The following is an 18,436-nucleotide window of genomic DNA, read 5'->3' on the forward strand; positions in this document are numbered from 1 at the left end:
AGAGCAAAAGTCTGCCCCAGCAAGGGCGCTTCACATACTGCTGAGAACCTGCGTGTGGCTGACAATGTCATATTCATCTGGTGTGGTCCCTTTGGCAGGTTTCCTAACATTTCTGATTGAGGTGGGTTCCTCTGATAGTCTGTGTTTAGACTGTATTGGGTGCATCTACATGTGCACTTCACTGTGGAGTTGACTAATTAGCTTTATCGCAGCTAGCTAATTAGTTTTGCAGTAAAGCGTCACTGTCGACAAGCGTGCTGGTAGTAGGGTGCAGTAAATTAATTAAGTCTGCTGTAGGATAGTACTCTTGGGGACAGTATTATCCTATGGTGGAGTAATTATGTGTGCTGAAATGCGTATGTATATGGTGACCAGGGCTGGCTAGGGCATAATGGTGCCAAAGTGTGGGGGCTGCCTGCCTCACAGCTCTACACTTTAGCACTCTTGTGCCCCAGCCAGCCCTTCTGATGCCGCTACCCAGAGTCCAGGGCTGACCCCCTGAGCCTGCTGCCAGCCCAGGGATGCTCTGCCCCAGCTCAGACTGCTGCAGTCCTGATTGCACATGCAGATGCTGCACCCCAGCAGCAGCTGACTCCAGTGAGGACTGTGCTGGAGTTCATTGCTCTGTGTTAATTGAACACATATGTGCACCCACTGTGTCCTGTTATTGCTCAGGTCAGTGGTTTTCACACTGTATTCCATGGACCCCTGCGGTTCTGGGATGGGTTATCAAAGGGTTCTGCAAAGAGACTGGGGGTAATAGCAAAGTGGGCCAGGCAGTGGTGCACTGCCATTACCAGGCCGGGTTTCCTTGGCTGAGCCTCAGCTCACAGGATAGGCATCGGGGTTCCACAGCAGAAGTGATATGGAAGGGTTCTGTGACTTCAGGAAGTCTGAAAACTACTGGCTCAGGCCATTAAATATTCAGCAAAGAACAGGAACCCTCTGTAGACAAATTTGGGGCAGCAAAAAGTTCTCAGTGCGGGATATTCTGATCAGAGACTTGGAAAATCCAGAGCATATTGGCCCTTGAGGCTCAAGCAGCCTGAATGATTTGCAGTATTATGCCAATTCCCCAGGCAGCTGCTCAGGCTTTTCTGAAAGGTGAGATTTCCTCCAAGTTCCAGAGACATGTCTCTTCCTCTGCCTTTTTGTATTACACCCCCACAGCCATCTTAAAGCATGCAAACCTTCAACAGGTCCTCTCGGGGCATAACTGCGTCACGTCCTGCAAGTAGTAAAAATGACAGAAACGTGGCATCTTACAGACCCACATGCGACTGTAATGCTACTCTCATATCCCCGCAATATCTTGATTTTTGACACAGAGTTGATGAAAGTATCCCTGAGACTGAACTACAACAACTCTGATTTAGGAAAACCTAACCTGCAGAGAGCTTTCAGTTTTGATATTTAGCTTCCTCCAAGACCATTTAAATTCTGCAGCAGCTTGGTATATGGTAGCTTCTGCCTTGAAAGTCTGAATACAGTGTGTTACTCTATTGTTAATGGAAATCATATTGCTCTGAACCCTTTATCCTTCCATCCAGCCATCATCTTGGAAGGCTGGATTCCTGATGAATGTCAAGCACTGTGGGAGGGGTACAGTAGGACCCAAGCAGCTGGCTTGGCTGATGGACAGCTGATTGTGAAGGCAAGATTACAGAGAACCAACATTGCCTTCAAACAATCCTTCCTAAGGGAAGGAGGGCTACTTGGCCTCTGTGCCGTGTTCATGACCATGCTGTTTTTGGCTATAAGGCTCCTGGATCCAATGGCCCATGTACCACCCGAGATCCCTCCAGTGCATTCCTATTAAGAAGCACGATGCCTGTCAGGCTTCATAAGATACTTTTGATCTAGCTGCAATTCATTAGGGATTTCATTACCACACATCACCTTTGATTAGTAATCTCTTGTGTCATCTAAGCAGTCTGAAAGCCTGTAACGCCTTATTGTCTTTTCCAGAGCATGTTCTCCAAACTTGGGCTTTGCAACTTTTAACAATTGTTAGGATATATATTGAACTTGACTTAAACAAACAATGCAGCTTATAATAATGCCCCAGCATGAAAGAGACCTGCAGGCTGACAGCATTAATAGATGTGCCCTCAGTGCCCTTGTGGTCAGCTCCCTGAGCTGGGCCTGGTTCTGCCCGGGGTTGTTATGTCCATTGGTGAAGTTATTTAACCCTCTAGCTGTCATTTTTAAGCCACTTCCAATTTTGAAAATTCCTATTGATTTGGAGGGCCAGTTCCCATTAAAAATGATGGGATCAGACACCCAGTTCTCAGCCTTGGTGCCTTGGTTTTCTCATCTGTAAAATGCAGATAAAGGGGGACCACTGGCAAAGTAGGTGGAAAGTGTGTGGACAGCTGTGGATGGGACATGCTGTTCTGTAACACACTGTTTATCTAATGAACCTTTTGGTCACCTGAAGTGCTATACATGCTCCTCATTCTTGACACAGATCTATTGTGTATGAGCTGTTCTGCTGAAAGAACGACCCCCTCCCATGGTATATCATACATCTAATTTGGGCCTCTGACCCCTCTCTCCCTGCTGCCTGGCTTTCACAACACATTGCTCTTCCTCTGAAGATCCTTCATCACAGGGTCTTACCAATCTTTCTGCCATGATTTTATCTCCAGATTCCCCATGAACTGGAGGCTTCCCAGTCAAGAAACATCCCAGACAGCCTCAGGAGAGAATACAGGATATTTAATTGGAGGGACCAATGGTAGCTGATTTAAACTGATACAAGCTTTACAGCCACTTTTCAGTGAAAAGCTACCAGTGAGAGCTAGAAGTATAATGGTGTGTGTGTATGAATATCTGTGTTTCTTTAAGTCACTTCCCTTGTGCAGTATGCCATGGCATATTTTTACCCTACTGTATAGCAGACCTGTCCCTCTCTATACTCTTGACTTTTGAGAGTTATGGGGTTTTTTTCCTTCGTTTTAAGAAAACTTCACTCTGGCAAAATTCCCATAGACAAACCTGCAGTTTGAAAACAACAGCCTCCCTTAGGGTTGGCTGTGTTCAGTTTTTCTACAAGCTTTAAATTTTGAAAAGATGGGGAGACTCAGAGAAAGAAAGTGCTGAGTCCCAGGCAGTCAGGCGGGCAATTCTAGGAATGAAAAAGTCAGCTGCATCTTAGTCAAGAAGTGTGAGAGGTTTAGAATAATACAGCTAGTGCTTAGTGGAATAGTTGCCTGACAGGCAGGTAGACTAATGTAATCCTCCATCATTATGTACAGCAGACACAAGGCGAGAGCACAGAAAATACAAAGGGGACTCTCTGCTTGACAGCCTAAATCCCTAGAATACAATAACCCTGTAGAATTGGAATCAAACATGTTGTAGTAGTTGCTAGAATACCCCGTGCCACGTGACAGAGGCATAATCTTTTATTTAACAATAGCCAATATTATGTGTATGGGGTCAGAACATAAAGGAACATCTTGCCAATATGCCTGTGTGTGTCACCGTCATAACTCAGTATTTTTGGCAAACATGAAGCAGATGAAACCACCAGAAAGGGTCACTGGCCCAAAACTAGAAGTCTTGTTTGCAGTAGCTCTTTTTTTTTTTGAAAGCAAGTGGCATTGCAGGGAAACCCTCCATGCTGATCCACACAGGCCTGTCACTGGGGGTGAATCTAGGTTCCTTCACATGAAACCAGATGCCAAGTGAAATCACTGACCATTATATGTTACAAAGTGGTGCAACAAAGCCACCTCACATGAAACTAAACCGTTAACAGAAAATTGACAGCCTGAATTATTTGGGGTATAACTGATAGCCAGGTCAGTGCAAGCTTATTGCGAAAAATGGATTTGACTTGGCAAAGAACAGCTCATACTTGTAGAGTTAGTGAAAACCTTGCTTCCCAAATGGATGTTTCATGGCCCTCATTAACTTACAGACTATCATGTAATTGTCTCAGATAGGATGACTTTCTGCAGCTGCCAGTCATCTTAAGCCTAACATATGGCTGGCTGCCTTTGTCTTCCAAGTGCCTGCTTGTACAATGGGAATTATCTGTTGTGTTATGACAGACAAGTGATTAACGTGAGAAAGACAAGTTTGATCTGGTACTGAGCTTCCTGAGTATCTTCCTTGCACTCCATTATAAACATATTTTGGAAGCAAGCAGTGCTGTTCTGTACAACCAGGTGCTTCCAGAAAAACATTTGAAGTGAGGCTCAGTCCTATCAAACTGCCAGATCATCAGGGCAGGCATTTTCTCTTACCATAAGTCTACCGTACATGGATACCAGGGTGATTGTGATTTCAGTTGGAGCCCTTCAATGGCACTCATACAAATGATAACACAGGCATATGAATTTGCCATGCATCCATGCTTACTTCATAGAAAACCTTTCATTTGAAAGAGGAATTTAAAGTCGTTCTTTTTTTATTCCCAGATGCTCTGCAATTGCCCCTTTAAGAGAGGGCTCACGTCTTCCTTAATTGTACTTGATTCCAATGGTGCCCTGACCTGGATGGTTAAATGAGTTTGTTAGTGGCTTAATCCCCAAAGACCATCAGGTCTGTACAGTCAAGGATGCAAACCTCTCTGACTGTCTGATGAATGGCAGTGATTTGAATGCTGTTAATCTGTGGCACGGGCAAAAACAGAGCAGCCAATAAATATGTGATTTTGGGGCTTCTCCAGCCTTTGCAGAAAAGCCAGCGTTTCCTTATCTAGCTTGAATGCAACTGCGGTCAACAATCGTGTTCTTGAGCACAGTGGTGACAGACATACCTGTTGCTGAGGATTAAGGGTACTGTTCTCGCTGAAACAATGGAGACTTCCCATAGCTAGTACTATTTAGCTGTGCTTTCATTTGACAAGTGAGCCCTTTTCTTTCCCTGGGCCCGGTGAATAAGACATTCATCTGTCTGCAGCACCACAATGAAAATGTAACCAACCAGGATTTTTTTCATGAATGAAAACAGTCTGTGATTCAGCAAAGCAAGTAAGTCCACACATTTAAAAAAAAATCATTTAAGCCACCTAGTTGAATAGGAGAACCTATCCTTTCCAGAGAGTTTCACCTTTCAGATTTTGATATAGAAGCATAAGTACAATTTTGAGAATAATTCGCAAACATTTGGAGGATCCTGGTCCTGGTCAGACCCCTCGGCATGGCTTCTCTTCTAGGCCTTGTTTGAAATTTTTTTAACGTTCTTTCTCTCGTAATGGGACTTTGCATGTCTTTCATCCAAGGCTTTCCAAGTGATTTTCAGACACTTAATTAAATAAGCCAAGTGTCAACCCTGAAGTGGATGATATTGTGCGTCTCTCTCTCTTTATTAAAGGAGATATGGGAATAGAGGCATAGCTGACTTGCCCAGGTCGGTAAGCAAGTCAGTGCCAGAAGCAGGAGAGAGATCCTGCGCCCCCTTGCCCTTGGTTTTCTGTACGCCGCCCCACCCGGTCACCCACAATGCCTTTCTGCAATGCGGTCAGGTGCATGTAATGATTTGATTGCCCTCCAGTGGTGGACCAGTTATAGTACTTTCTTCCATGCACAAAGCCTGACGAATTGCATTAGCCAGAGCCCCTAATACAAGGCTAAATGAATGTCACTCTTTTGACAGCTGAGGAAAAGAGCAAGTCGGGGAGTGGGAGGATGGTAATGGTACAGTACATGGTTTTTGGCTGTCCTTACTGGAGAGAGAGAGAGAGAGAATGAAGAAAAGAAACACAAACCATCTCCACAGTCCATTCCACACTTCTTTTGCCTGCTTCCTTGGCTTCTCTGGCTCTGATTGAGGCCTGATGTGACTCATGTGTTGAGGAGTTGCTTTGTGGTTTGGTATAGACCACAAAGCTTCATTGGTGGCCCTTGGATTTCAACCAAGTAGGAGATCCAAATTCTGGAAAATTGAAGCCTAGTATGTGCATGTGCTACCCAATGCAGTTCAGCACAGTCAGGAGAAATCCTGAAAGACACGGGCTTACTGTTGAGTCCTAGCAGCTTCTTGCTGCTGGTAGACTAATTGTATTAAATAGCTCTGAAAGGTTATCACCAAAGGTTAAAAACAGCAAGTCAACAAAGACTTAATAAAACAACTTTTAAACACTCTGGTCTCTTTAATTGGCTTTTTAAAAAAATAAGGTCAGCTTTGTCAAACTGTTTCTGATTCTAACATGTGCTCTCACAATTTTATCATCAGTTTTGCAATATTTGATGTTGTATTTAAAGACCTGGTTCTTCAAGACAAGTGATTACATGAAAATCGCAACCTTCATTTTTAAGCAGTCTCCTAACCCTCATAGTTGCAGAGAAGAGCATGCAAATTTGACAATTTGTACCTTAAGGGCTCAAAACCCAGGAGATATAGAACCGACACTATCATTTTTTGAGAGCTAATGTCTTCTAAGCCAGTTTTATCATTTTTGGAACCACACTCATAACTTTTTGCATGCTTGCACTTAGCCATTTGCTTTTAGTCATGCTGATTTGTTCTTCACTTGCTGTTTAATCTTTCTGTCATGGCTTTCCCTATAGCCGATAAAGGAACCCTACCCTCCTATAGCCTATAAAAGAACAAAGACTATTCCAATAATGTTTGGCCTGTGCTTTCTCTATAGGATAAATGCACCAGCCCTTCACCTCTGCAGACCTATTGCCTTTGTGAGATGGGTAATTTAATTTTAGCCCCTATTGCTGGCAGTGCTCTAGTATAAGCACACTGGGCTGTATCTGACGTGGGGCTGAAACAGTGCGCCGTATGTCGGGAGTTAGAGGGCATAGCAGGGAGCTAAGGAAAGCTTGTATAGCATCAGCCTTCACTGTGCCTGGCTTCACTGAACCCACTATCCTCTCATTTTCATTAGCATCTCTGTTCCTTGTAAAGTCAGAAGCTAAGCCAACAAGATGATAGGACTGCTCATGATTTTCTAGATATTCTGCTGCCATGTGCTGCCATGTGTTCCTGGTGAGATGTAGTTAGCCATGTTAGTGTAAAGTCAAGTAGAAGGCATGGTAGATTTGCACTTTATAGACTAACCTAAGTAGGTATACAGCACAAGTTTTCATGAGCTGAAGTTTACTTCATCAGATACTTTCAAAGGACACGCACAAAGGAGTGTATAAAAAGGAGAGAGGAATTAGTATATAAAAGGCAAGGGAGGGGAAGGAGGAGGGGGGGGAAGGGGGGGGTCTGGTGCGGGGAGAAGCAAACAAACAAGCAGAAACCCATAGGAATAAACGAGTCACAAACACTAATCCAGGTAATGGGATAAGAACCCACAGCCCCTGTTTAAACCATACTTAACACAATCTGTTTGTGGGTGTTTTCTTGTTCCCATTGAAAGAGAAATTACAGAACAAGAAATCAGCCACGCTGGCAATGGCAACGAGAAGGAGCTGCTGCTGAGGAGAAGCAGAGTCCAGTTGCCACGCTGCCCCAGCCCCACTGAGTGCCTGGGGACAGTAGGACGAGCCTCATGCTCCATGGCCCAGGTTGCCCCTGTGCCTGGGTTGAGTAGGGCCAAGGGACCTGCTGGGGGCCAGACAAACTCCCATGGAAGGCTAGATCCAGCCCATGGGCCATATTTTGCCCGCCCCTGTTGCAGAGCATCTGGTGAAGTGAGCTTCAGCTCACGAAAGCCACTTTGGCTAGCTTATAATAAGGTGCACCCACACCCAGCCTTCCTTCCATGTGAGCCTAGTCCCAAGGCTGCAGATTTTCTTCCCTGGGAGAGTGGTAGAAGCAGATTTGAAGCTAGCCCTGCAAGGAGCAATGGTGCCATGTGAGCAGGAAGCTTTAGGGAGTCTTCAGCTTGTCAGGAGACTCAGATCATGCTTCACGCAGAAATTGCTGACCAGCTCTGCCTTCCTCCAGGTGATCCTGAACCTCCCCAGGCCGTGGAAGAACAGAGGCTTGGAGACCCTGTGCCACCAAGCGCATTCTGCTTTAGGCTTTATTTATTTTTTCAGCAAGTGCCAACACACAAGAGACCACGTTTGCTTCCTTCTGAAGGGCAGTGTGGCACATGTGCTCTGGTATAATGAACCTGAAGTGCTGATTTTTTGTCTTAGCTTATATAAAGTGGCAGCAGCCATGGCACCTGTGCAGTGAGAAAGTCCTGAGCTTTCACCACTGTGCTGATTTCTCTGCCCTTCAGAGCACATGGGACATAGCAAGGGAGATTTCATTTGCGACTAAAAACAAACATGTGGCTGTGGGAATACTAGTAGCTTCCCTTTCCCTCCAGCCTTATGAAGCAAGTTCTGCCGCCACTGGATGTGCTGAGGGTTAGCACTGTGATCGGGCACGTCCTTCTCCAGCCACTCCCAGACACAGCATTTCCAGGCTGACAAGATCAGGAAATCGGGGCAGAAGCAACCTCACCCCTTGACCTTTGGTTCTGCAAAGAATGCAGCTTGCAGTCGGACGTTAGAGGAGACTTTTTTTTCCCCCTTTCTTCAGCTTCAGATCTACATTGTTTCTGATGGGAAGGAGTTTATGCAAGGTCTTTCAGTCTCTCACATATATTTGAAAAGGGTAAGAGCCAAGGCAGTGGTGTCATCGCCAGAGCACTGATCAGTGGGTGTGCAAGTGCAAAGCAGCATTCTGTCAACAAGCCCTGTGAGCCAGAGAGGGTCACTAACACCCTCTGTGTGCCAGGGCCACAGGCTTTTCACAAGAAAACACTTTTTAATGAAAAAACTTTATGTGACACTGTCAGCAGCATCTACATACAAAAAGCTGGATTTGCATCTTACACAATCAGACATCACTGGCATTTTGGTGCTCGTTTACATCAGAGCAAATAATGGGGGGCTGAGTCAGGCCCCAGAATGGCAAGGTTTTGCTTTAGCTGTAGTGTCCATGGCTAGTTTGCATCAGCTGATTGTTTCTTGTCCCTGGGTTCTGCCTCTGTGCCCAGAACAGGATGGATTTTAGAGGAGAGGCAGTTTCAGTGCCTTTTAATTACTACTTCTTGGGTGCAGCTACATGAGGTGCTACTGAGCAGTCTTTACTGTGCATTTATTTAGTACTTGTATTAATAGGTCCTAAATAAATGTGCAGTAACCAGTTACTGTGCAGTGGTGCCGGCAAATGTCTTTTAAGTGGCGCTACTGCACAGTAGCCTAATAATACTGCGCAGTAGTGTATTAGCACTGGCCATGCTGGGATGTGCTACTGTGCAGTACTATTCGGCTACTGCGCGGTCAGCATTTCATGTACACACGCCCTTGATCTCTTAATTCCTAGACGTCAAGAGATAAAGCAAAGCATTGTTATTCGCTTTTACATATGAGGAAACCGAGGCGCACAGAGGTTGTGAAATCACCATTACTGACAGTTTTCAGTGCAGATTAGATAGGAAGAGATCAGCAGAGTGTACGTTTCAATGAAGCTCTTAGGAGTGCTAAAGAAACAGTATATTTGCCTTTTTTCCAAGTTTGGATCTTCCTAACTTCTGCATTCAAAAGTATAGCTTCTGCATATTCCTCTTTCTACTTGATTAAAGGGCTATCCAGTAAACATCATGACTGACCACACCCCCAGTTTTTGTGTCATCTGTACATTTTGCCACTGATGATTTAATGTCCCCCCCCCAACCATTATCATTGATGCTGAGAAACATTGGCCAAAAGAGCACAGAAACAAATAAGCACCACCATTAGATGGTGACTCCCCATTTACAATTCCTTTTTGCATTCTGTCAATTTTAACCAGGTTTTGGCCATTTAATATGGATATTTGGAATTGTGTTATTTTTTCCAGCATGTTGTGAGAGACTAAGTCAAGAGGTACAGAAGTCTGGATAGTTACCTTTGCTAACAAAAGCTGAAAACCATGATAATGGCTACCAAACATGCTACCAACCTTTAAATGTTTACTGATTGCATCCAAGGATCTTTTATTGATGATGTAAAATAATAAATTTGCTGGGGACTTGCAATTAAGTGTGAGCAAATAAGTGGTAAAAAATGATTGATCGAGTTTGGCCACAAAAATTTGCAACAGAAAAGCCAGGCAAATTCAAGCCATGTCAAATAAGAAAGAAATCTACAGTAGAAAAACAGTTCCCATTCAAAAAAGGAATGCTAATATATTGGACATCACTTTCTTGACTGTTTCTGTGTTTTATAAACTATTTCATTTCTGAAATAATTGAATGTAGTACAAAATTCAGAATGTAGGATTAGGATAGTAGAGATGCTCTAGGAAAGGGCATTAGAGAAATTACTGCTCTGAAAAAAAATACAGTATTCTGCTATTTCTTTTGAGTGGAGTAACATTTGGAATATATAAAAAGTCAGGACATTTTGCTGAAATGAATCTACCTCTTGCATAAGTGATGAATGTTGTACCATAACTTTCTAATACAAGTAACTAATATAGAGCCATAAGTATTTATAAATCTAATCTAATTTTATTGTATTCAGGGTATTGTGCTTGCACTGATCACTGCAATACTGATGGACCAAGATAGCAAGGTTCCCTGTGGACTTTTAGAGTCTTTCTGACTCTTTTCCCTTTTTCAGGTTCTGGAAAACTGTGGTTGGTGAGTTGCTGGTTGTAGCAGTGGTGGTTGTACCTGTCAGCCTGGTTATGCTGGGAAAAACAGATTGATGGGCATCTGTTGGTTGGTATTTTTTGGAGGTGGATGAAGTTATGCTTCCCATAACAATGAGCATCTTTATCAATGTCTGGCTGCGTGAGTGTCTATTGAAACAGTAGTTTTACATCTCTGAGATGTCATTGTATTTATTGTACAGTTAAGGTTGTCTTAGGTATCTTAAGCTCAATATCTCAGAGGTACTTAGATGACTGTCTGCCTCCTTTGGTCAACTCTGAGTTGAGGTTCTTGAGGCCTTATACACCTAAGTCTGTAGGCACTAATTTATGCAGGACCTATATTTCTACCAATGGACATGCAAAAAGCCATTAAAGCATTGATGCAATGACTGGCTGCAAAGCTAGGCTAGTATTTTAGCCCATTTAGTTGTATTGAAAATGCTCGGTTACTTTTAATAACATTTTGTCCAAGCCAAAGCAGGACCCCCTCCACCCTGTACCCTTTGCCCTATTATAATAGCGTGGTAGTTTCTAGAGGCACCAGTAGGAATCAAGGCACTATGACACTGCACATACACACACTGAGAAGAGTCACTATGTTAAAGCATTTACTGTCTGGCTTTAAGATTAGAAACCATTATCTCTGCCCTGGGCTGAACTAGAAGCACAGACATGAATAGCACACAATTTTGGGAAGGGTTAGAGCTAAACTTTGCAACTTCACCTGATTTCTCTGGTCAAGGTATGCTGCAATAGAGTTTGTGTGGCACCCATGAAGCCTGGGTGGGGGTTGGGAGGTGGGAAGCTTTCTGAATAAAATAACAATGATCAATTATTATCACCTAAAGAGGGATTATAGCAAACTTTGTAGTTAAATAACATAGTGCTTAGCATTTCTATGCTGTACCATTTTTCATGTTCAAAGTGCTGTACAAACAGTAACTGAAATCACTGATATAAAGAGATTATAGCCCATGACCTTGTGTTTCTCAGGGCAGGGTGAAGAATGGGTAGAAGCTCAACTCTAAACACTGCAATTCAGGTATATTCCAAGATTGTGTTGCGTGCTACCAGGAATTTAGGATGTTTGTTTGGTTTTTTCTCTTTGGGAGACTTTAGGTGTTATGAAAATAAAATTAATAGCACTGGCTTAGTGTGGGCAGATGCTCTGCAAGCTTCCCCCATTCAGCTTCATGATGCATGAGCTTGATGCAGAAATTACTGGGTGAGGTTCTTTTGTCTGTGTTTCATGGGAGGTCAGCCTAGACGATCATAAAAGACTCTCTTGCTCATCCCAGCTCATGAGCCTCTCTGGCCTGTAGAAACACTTGGTGCAGCCAAATAATGTCAAATTATTTTCATGTTGAATGGGCTTCTTGCACTGTGCATTCTCTTGAGCAGGTCAAATCCTGATACATGGGTTACTTCAGGCTTCTTTACAAAATAGCAATCTCTGCAGTCAGTAGAGAAAAAAACCTGGACGCTGTCTGGTGCCTGTTTAAGGCTCAAATGCTAATGGAAACAAGCAATGAAAAGCTCTATATCCTTCAGAAAGTCCTTCTAGTGGTTTGCTTTAGTACTATACAAAAATGAAAAAGTTGACCCAGTGAGAATAAGGTCATTAGGCTGCACAAGGTATGAATGTTTTTCCCGAGTCCTGAAATATTCTGAAACATCTGTTTGGGGCATCCAGGTCATTTTGGATCCCAGTCCTACCTTCAAGAGTGTGTTCACTCAATCCCATCATCTAAATAATTAATGAAAATACTTATCAATATTGGACCATGGGGAACCCTACTTGATACTTCCTCCTAACTAGACATTAGGTCATTAATGACTACTCATTGAGCATGATGATCCAACCAGTTATGCATCCACCCAACAGTACTCTTGTCTAGTAAGTATTTCCTTAACTGGTTAGTGAGAAATGCCATGGGAGACAGTGTCAATAGCCTTTCTGAAGCCAAGGTATATCACATCCACTGCTCTTGCCCTATATACAGATCCTGTCACCTTATCAGAGAAGGAAATCAGGTGGGTCAGGCATGACTTGCTCTTGCTGAATCCATGCTGGTTGTTCCTGATCACCTTGTTTTCTTCTAGTTGCTTCACAGTAGAATCCTTGAGGGCCTGCTCTGTGATCTTTCCAGGTATGAAAATCAGACTAATTGATCTGAAATTCCCTGGATCCTCCTTCTTTCCTTTCTTAAAAATGGGCACTGTCTTTGCCCTTTTCATCTGGGGCATCACCCAATCTCCACAAGTTCTCAAACAGGGTAGCTAATGGCTCTGAAATTACTGCAGCCAATTCCTTCAGTATCGTAGGGTGCATTGCGTATGCCTCTACTGACTTGAAAACATCTAGCTTTTCTAAGTAATCCCTAACTGTGCTGCTGCTACTCTAGGCTGTTTGACTCCTTCTCTACCTTCACTGCCAGCTACACTCATCATCTGGTAACTGTCCCCATTTGTGAAGACAGAAGTAAAAGAGGCATTAAATACTTCAGCCTTTTCTACATCATCCATAACTGTTGCCTTCTGCATGCCTTAAGGGAGCTGTGGTTTCTTTGGTCTTCATCTTACTTTTGACATAATTTTATGATGTCAAATGGGAGACAATGCTGTTAATGCTACCACGTCCACCCCCATTCCCCCAGGTCCTCCCTCCTTTTCCCTACACTGTGCACAGACACTAATAGAAGTACAGTAGATTAATTCTGCTGCACATTAAGTTAGTACCTGGTATTACAGGTACTGAACTTAATGCACCGTTATTATGGTGCATTAATGCATGTAGACATGCCCACTGTAACTCTACCTCCAAATTCAAGTAAAGCTTAATTCATGGGCAGGGTTTCAAACAGCTGAATAGTGTGTTGGTTTCTTCATTCAACCCCTGCCTTCACACCAATCTGCTCCAGTTGGTTTCCTATATTTTTCCATACTCCATTAATATTTCAGACCTCATTAATATTTCAGGTGTAAACACGTGAATGCCTTACAATGGAATAAGGTGGGAGGAGGGCAGGGGTTTACAGTGCATCAACTATGCAAGGTAAGTGTGTGAATGCTCTTATCCCATGTCAAATGAAAGCTGACCCATAGTAACTTAGCTTTCAACAAAAGGGGTTGGCTTTCATTGTCTGTGGATGCATGTTGGCAGTCACCGCAGAGCAGCTGGCGCACTGTAGGTCACCACTTCCATTTACCTCATGGTAACTGCTCATGCCCTTTGAGAGGTCTTGTTCTGCTCCTCGCTCCTTCCTTCTCATCAGTGGGAATTTTGCCCGAGTAAGATCTTATGGACTCTAGGATCCTGGCCAGGGAATGTACTTGTCCCTTGTTCCTCTATATAACTTTCATGGCTTGAATTATCGTTTGCTAAAAATATTGCTACATGGTAGTTACGTTGGACTGCACCAAGTGTGAAATTCAGCCCTGTGCACAGAGCCAGCGTGAAACCTGCGTGTGTGCGGAAGGCGCTCATGCTACGCAGCACAAAGTCCTTTTGCTGGCCTTCACAGAGGGGTGAATTTCATCCTCAGCAAGACTCTCCCATCCTCCTAGAAACCTCACAAATAAATCACAGGACATGCAGGCATCTTTTCAATATTGCGCATGCCTGGATATTATACTTCTTGGCATCAAGGATCCTGAGCTGCAGAAATAAACACAAAATGATTGTTTAACTTTCCTAATAAATCCTGACATGTAAGAAACTCCAAGGATTCATCAAAAAATTACTGTTTGAATGCCCCTTTCCAGTGGGCTTTAATCACAATTACAAGTATTTTTCTCATGCAGTAAATGGTGCAGTTTAGTGCTTGTCAGGTTATACATCAGACTTCATATTGTCAGGTTCACGAGAATTGTTCTTTGGGTGCTTTTGGCAGCGAAAGCCAAGCAGAACAGCTAGTCGGATACTGCTGTCCCTGCTACCCCATTCACCTCCGCACCTGATGCATCAAGGGAGCTTTAGCCCATGAAAGCTCATGATGTGCATGCATGTGCATGTGTGTGTGAGAATAATACGCGTAACCTGCTTCGTCAATAGCCTAGCCTACTTTGTCCGTAAGGTGCAACTCTACCCCGTCTTCTACTTGTCTTCAACTGGACATGGCCGACTACTAGGTCTGTGTAAATAGGCAGTTATTCAATTCAGCTTTCGATCCAGCCAGTTCAGATGCCAGTGATTTGATTCGGAGCTCCAAATCGGTTTCCCGCTTTGATTCGGCCAAATCGGCTCCAAAGCTTAGGAGCCGCTTCAGAGACCTGGCCATAGGGTATAATGGGGAATCAATGAAATATCTATAACTTCGTTGTTTTTTGTATGATTTTGATGAAACTTGCAGGGATGGTAGCCTCTACTGAGGGCATAAAGCCTACCAGGTTTCAAGGAGATAGGTGCAGGGGGTTCTGGGAAACTGCACCCCAAATTCTTGAAAGCAAAACTCATGTCACGTGTGTGTGTTAAGCCACAGTGGAGTCAAGACTGCAGGGGTGGTGGCAAGTTTCAAGGAGGTCGGTGCAGGGGGAGTCAGCATCTGGGGCCCTGCACCTCTGGCTGCTCACAGGCACAACTTGTGACATAGATGACCTTGTGTGTGTTACGGTGCAGTGGGGTGAAAGCTGCAGGCCTGCTAGCCCCTGCTGAGGCCATGAAGCCTGCCAGCTGTCCAGGAGATAGGTGCAGGGTGGGGTCTGGGGCCCTGCACCTCTAGGCTTTGTGGCCTCAGCAGGGGCTACCATCCCTGCAGCTTTCACCCTGCTGCGCCTGAACACCCACAGTGTCACCCATGTCGTGAGTTTTGCTTTTCCACAGCTTGAGGTGCAGTTTCCCCCAAACCCTTGCACCTATCTCCTTGAAACTTGGTAGGTTTTGTGGCTTCACCAGAGGCTACCACCCCTGTAGTGTTCACCCCACTGTGGCTTAACACACATACGTGACATGAGTTTTGCTTTCAGGAATTTGAGGTGCAGTTTCCCAGAAACCACTGCACCTATCACCTTGAACCTTGGCATAGATCATGCTCTCATCAGTGGCTACCATCCCTGCAAGTTTCATCCTAATAATCTGAAAGACAACAAAGTTATAGATACTTCATTGATTCCCCATTATACTCTATGGCCAAATTGCCAAAAAGGCTCCAAATCTTTTCCAAAGTGATTCGGACGCTCTGAATCGATTTGGAAAGCCTAAAGCTTCCAGTGATTCAATTCAGATTTGTAGATTAGGCCTCCGAATCATCTCCAAATCCGAATCATGATCCAAAGCTTTGCACAGCCCTGCCGACTACACATCTCCTTCCATATGCAACCCTTCCACTTCCAGGAGTGTCGAGTCCTATCCGTTTTTCCCGTCTGCATATGCTTGATGCCCTTTGGTCACATGTGCTTTCCCTGTCGAGAAGAGTGGTGTTTCTTTCCCACAAATGTGTCCTGTCAACTTAGCTTGAGCAGGATAATGAGAAAATATGGTCCGTAAGTAGAGAGACTGGTTTATAAGCAGAAATAACTGAGCATGGTATTTCCAGAGAACCGCATGTGTACAGAGAGGACTGCCATTTTCCAGTATGTGGGAACTTTCACCCCGCTCTCCAAAAAAAGCTACTTTCCCCACTTATTTTTATGATTGCTACAGTACCTTACTGTTTCCATCACAAACCTTTCAACTTGTGGTGATAATCGTATTCAGGCTATGACAGAGTGCTCAGAGCAGCCTTGTGAGAAGCAACAGGGAAGTTTGCTGATGGACTTCTGTTTCTCCATTTTACAGGTCAGGACTGCAAACCCAGTCCTTCTCTGAAACATTGCTTTGGATAGGGATGATCCTGCCTCAGGCCGGGGGTTGGACTAGACGACTTCTGGAGGTCCCTTCCGGCCCTACTACTCTGTGACTCTACGGGGATATTTCTTCAAAAGTACCCAGAGGATCAACTGAACTGGGCTGAGAAGTAAAGGCATTAATTGCCCGGTAATGAACCTAGTTGTCTCCCACTCTTGTGTAGACTTGATAGACCAGGAAAAGCAAGAGAAAAATCTGAGAAGCATAAATATGGTGCTTTGTCTGGTGGTAATTAGTATTTTGTTCTGATTTATTGTTCACAGGAATTTTTTTTATGAGACCCTTGCAGGCATAATTCTCTTTCGTGCATATTTTATTTTTTTGCCAAAACTACAAGAGGAGAGGATACTTAGCAGAATAAATCTAATGGGTGGGTGGGGAAGAGAGAGGATTTGGACCTGAGCCAAAGGTAGGGCAGGCAAAAGGATAAAAAGAACCCAGTTTATTGCAATGCCATACAGCTGTACAGATCCATTTTGGAAAGAGGCATTTGCCTGAAGTTTCACTCACAAGTAATTCTATGTATACAGACTCCAGTTTATGCTCCCAAACTTTGCTTCTGTTTGCAAAATTGCAAGCAAGCCTTAAATGTGTTAAAAAAATCACGTCTCAGAATAAAAATCACAAGACTTAAAACGTGGAGTTAAAGAAGTAAAAAATACGAGACTTTTTCATTGGTCTTATGTTAGTAAACCTTTAGATGGCATTTGTTTCATTCTTGGCTTTTCCCAGCAGCCAAGGAGTACCAGCTTAGTCTTGTCAGGAAAGCCGAGGCTGTCATGCAGTTTGAGGAAACAACTGTGAGAGTTGAGAGCGTGGCACTTAGATACTACAACAAGTAGGCAGAACAACCAGAAAAGTTCAGCCCTTCTCTGTGTAGGTGTTATCTTCATTTGGAGATGCAGCTTTTCCACCAAGGCATTTTGGCTGCTGCTCATAGCTTGAAAAGGTTTGGATCCTGTGCATATGGCACACCAGGCAGGGATAGGAACTACGTACCTGGGAGATTTGGAAGGCAAGTCCCCACTTGCAAAGCCAGAAGATAAGCGAAGCAACCCACTCACCTGCTCTTTCCCGCTGCAGTCAGGTGTCAGGAATAGAACCTTAAATCACAGAAAAATGATCGGTTTGGTTACAACCAACAGACTCTGCGGGTCTTTTATTTTTTTTCTGAAAAAAGTGCCTGTTGGGTGTTGAGCACTTCTGAAACTGTGGGCCTGCATTATTAAAATACCCCACAAGAGTCTGTAACACCCTGAGCATTTTTATAAAGCCTTCTCACGTTGTCGGCAAATGTTCATCACACACCTGAAGACCTTACGGGGGCATTTTTTTCCCCTGGCATACGTATATATGCCAGCTAACACCCCACTCCAGGCAAGCTAGTTTTTGTTGTTGGCTTGTATAAAGAAGCTGCAAAAAACTTCCCTTCCCCTCAGCTGGCCAGAACAGCCCCTCTCTAGTTTATGAACATAGCTGCCCCCTCCAGATGCTCTGCTTCAGAGTCAGGGGGTGAATTAAGAGGGAGCTTTTGGGGGGTGGGGCTGAGCCCCCCATAAGAGACAAGAGGCCCCCTGTAAGATTTGAAAATCATAACTGGAGGGGTCTCCAATCAGATTGCCCCTTCCCTCAGGTGGACTTGTTAATCAATGAACCAATTTAATTTTTTTTGCAGACCCCTCCAAGAGTCAAAGTGAAATTCGAACCTGTTCAGAGTTTATTCCTACCAGGCACTTCTATCCTGACTGACAAATAAGGACCCAAGCCTACACAATGCCGACCACTTTCAACACCGTTTGTCTTCAAAGAGAGTTGGACATGCTTGGCACCCTGAAGGATTAGGCTGCAGGGACCAGTTTTACAAGGAGCTCAGCATGCTTGTAAAATGTTGAGCACTTGGAGAATCTCGCCCCATATGAATACTGATAAAATATCCTGCCACCGTCTACTGAATAAATAGGTTGTCAGCTAGCACTTAGCCACCTAATGTTTCCTTATCACCCCAGCCCCTCTTCTTCATATCAAGCAGCAGAGCTG

General features: G+C 44.0%; 1 long non-coding RNA gene across 1 annotated transcript in view; it reads left to right on the plus strand.

The window, feature by feature from the left end:
- Positions 1-18,190, plus strand: part of LOC149857740 (uncharacterized) — a 69,131-nt gene extending 50,941 nt beyond the window's left edge. The window contains exons 4-5 of the long non-coding RNA XR_016444348.1: positions 16,331-16,528; positions 18,075-18,190. This is a non-coding gene — a long non-coding RNA (uncharacterized LOC149857740). The remainder of the gene's footprint in view (positions 1-16,330; positions 16,529-18,074) is intronic.
- The last annotated feature ends 246 nt before the right edge of the window (positions 18,191-18,436 follow it).

The sequence above is a fragment of the Crocodylus siamensis genome, chromosome 9 (genome assembly GCF_052110815.1).
Source record: "Crocodylus siamensis isolate JL-2025a chromosome 9, ASM5211081v1, whole genome shotgun sequence".
NCBI classification, from domain to species: Eukaryota; Metazoa; Chordata; order Crocodylia; family Crocodylidae; genus Crocodylus; species Crocodylus siamensis.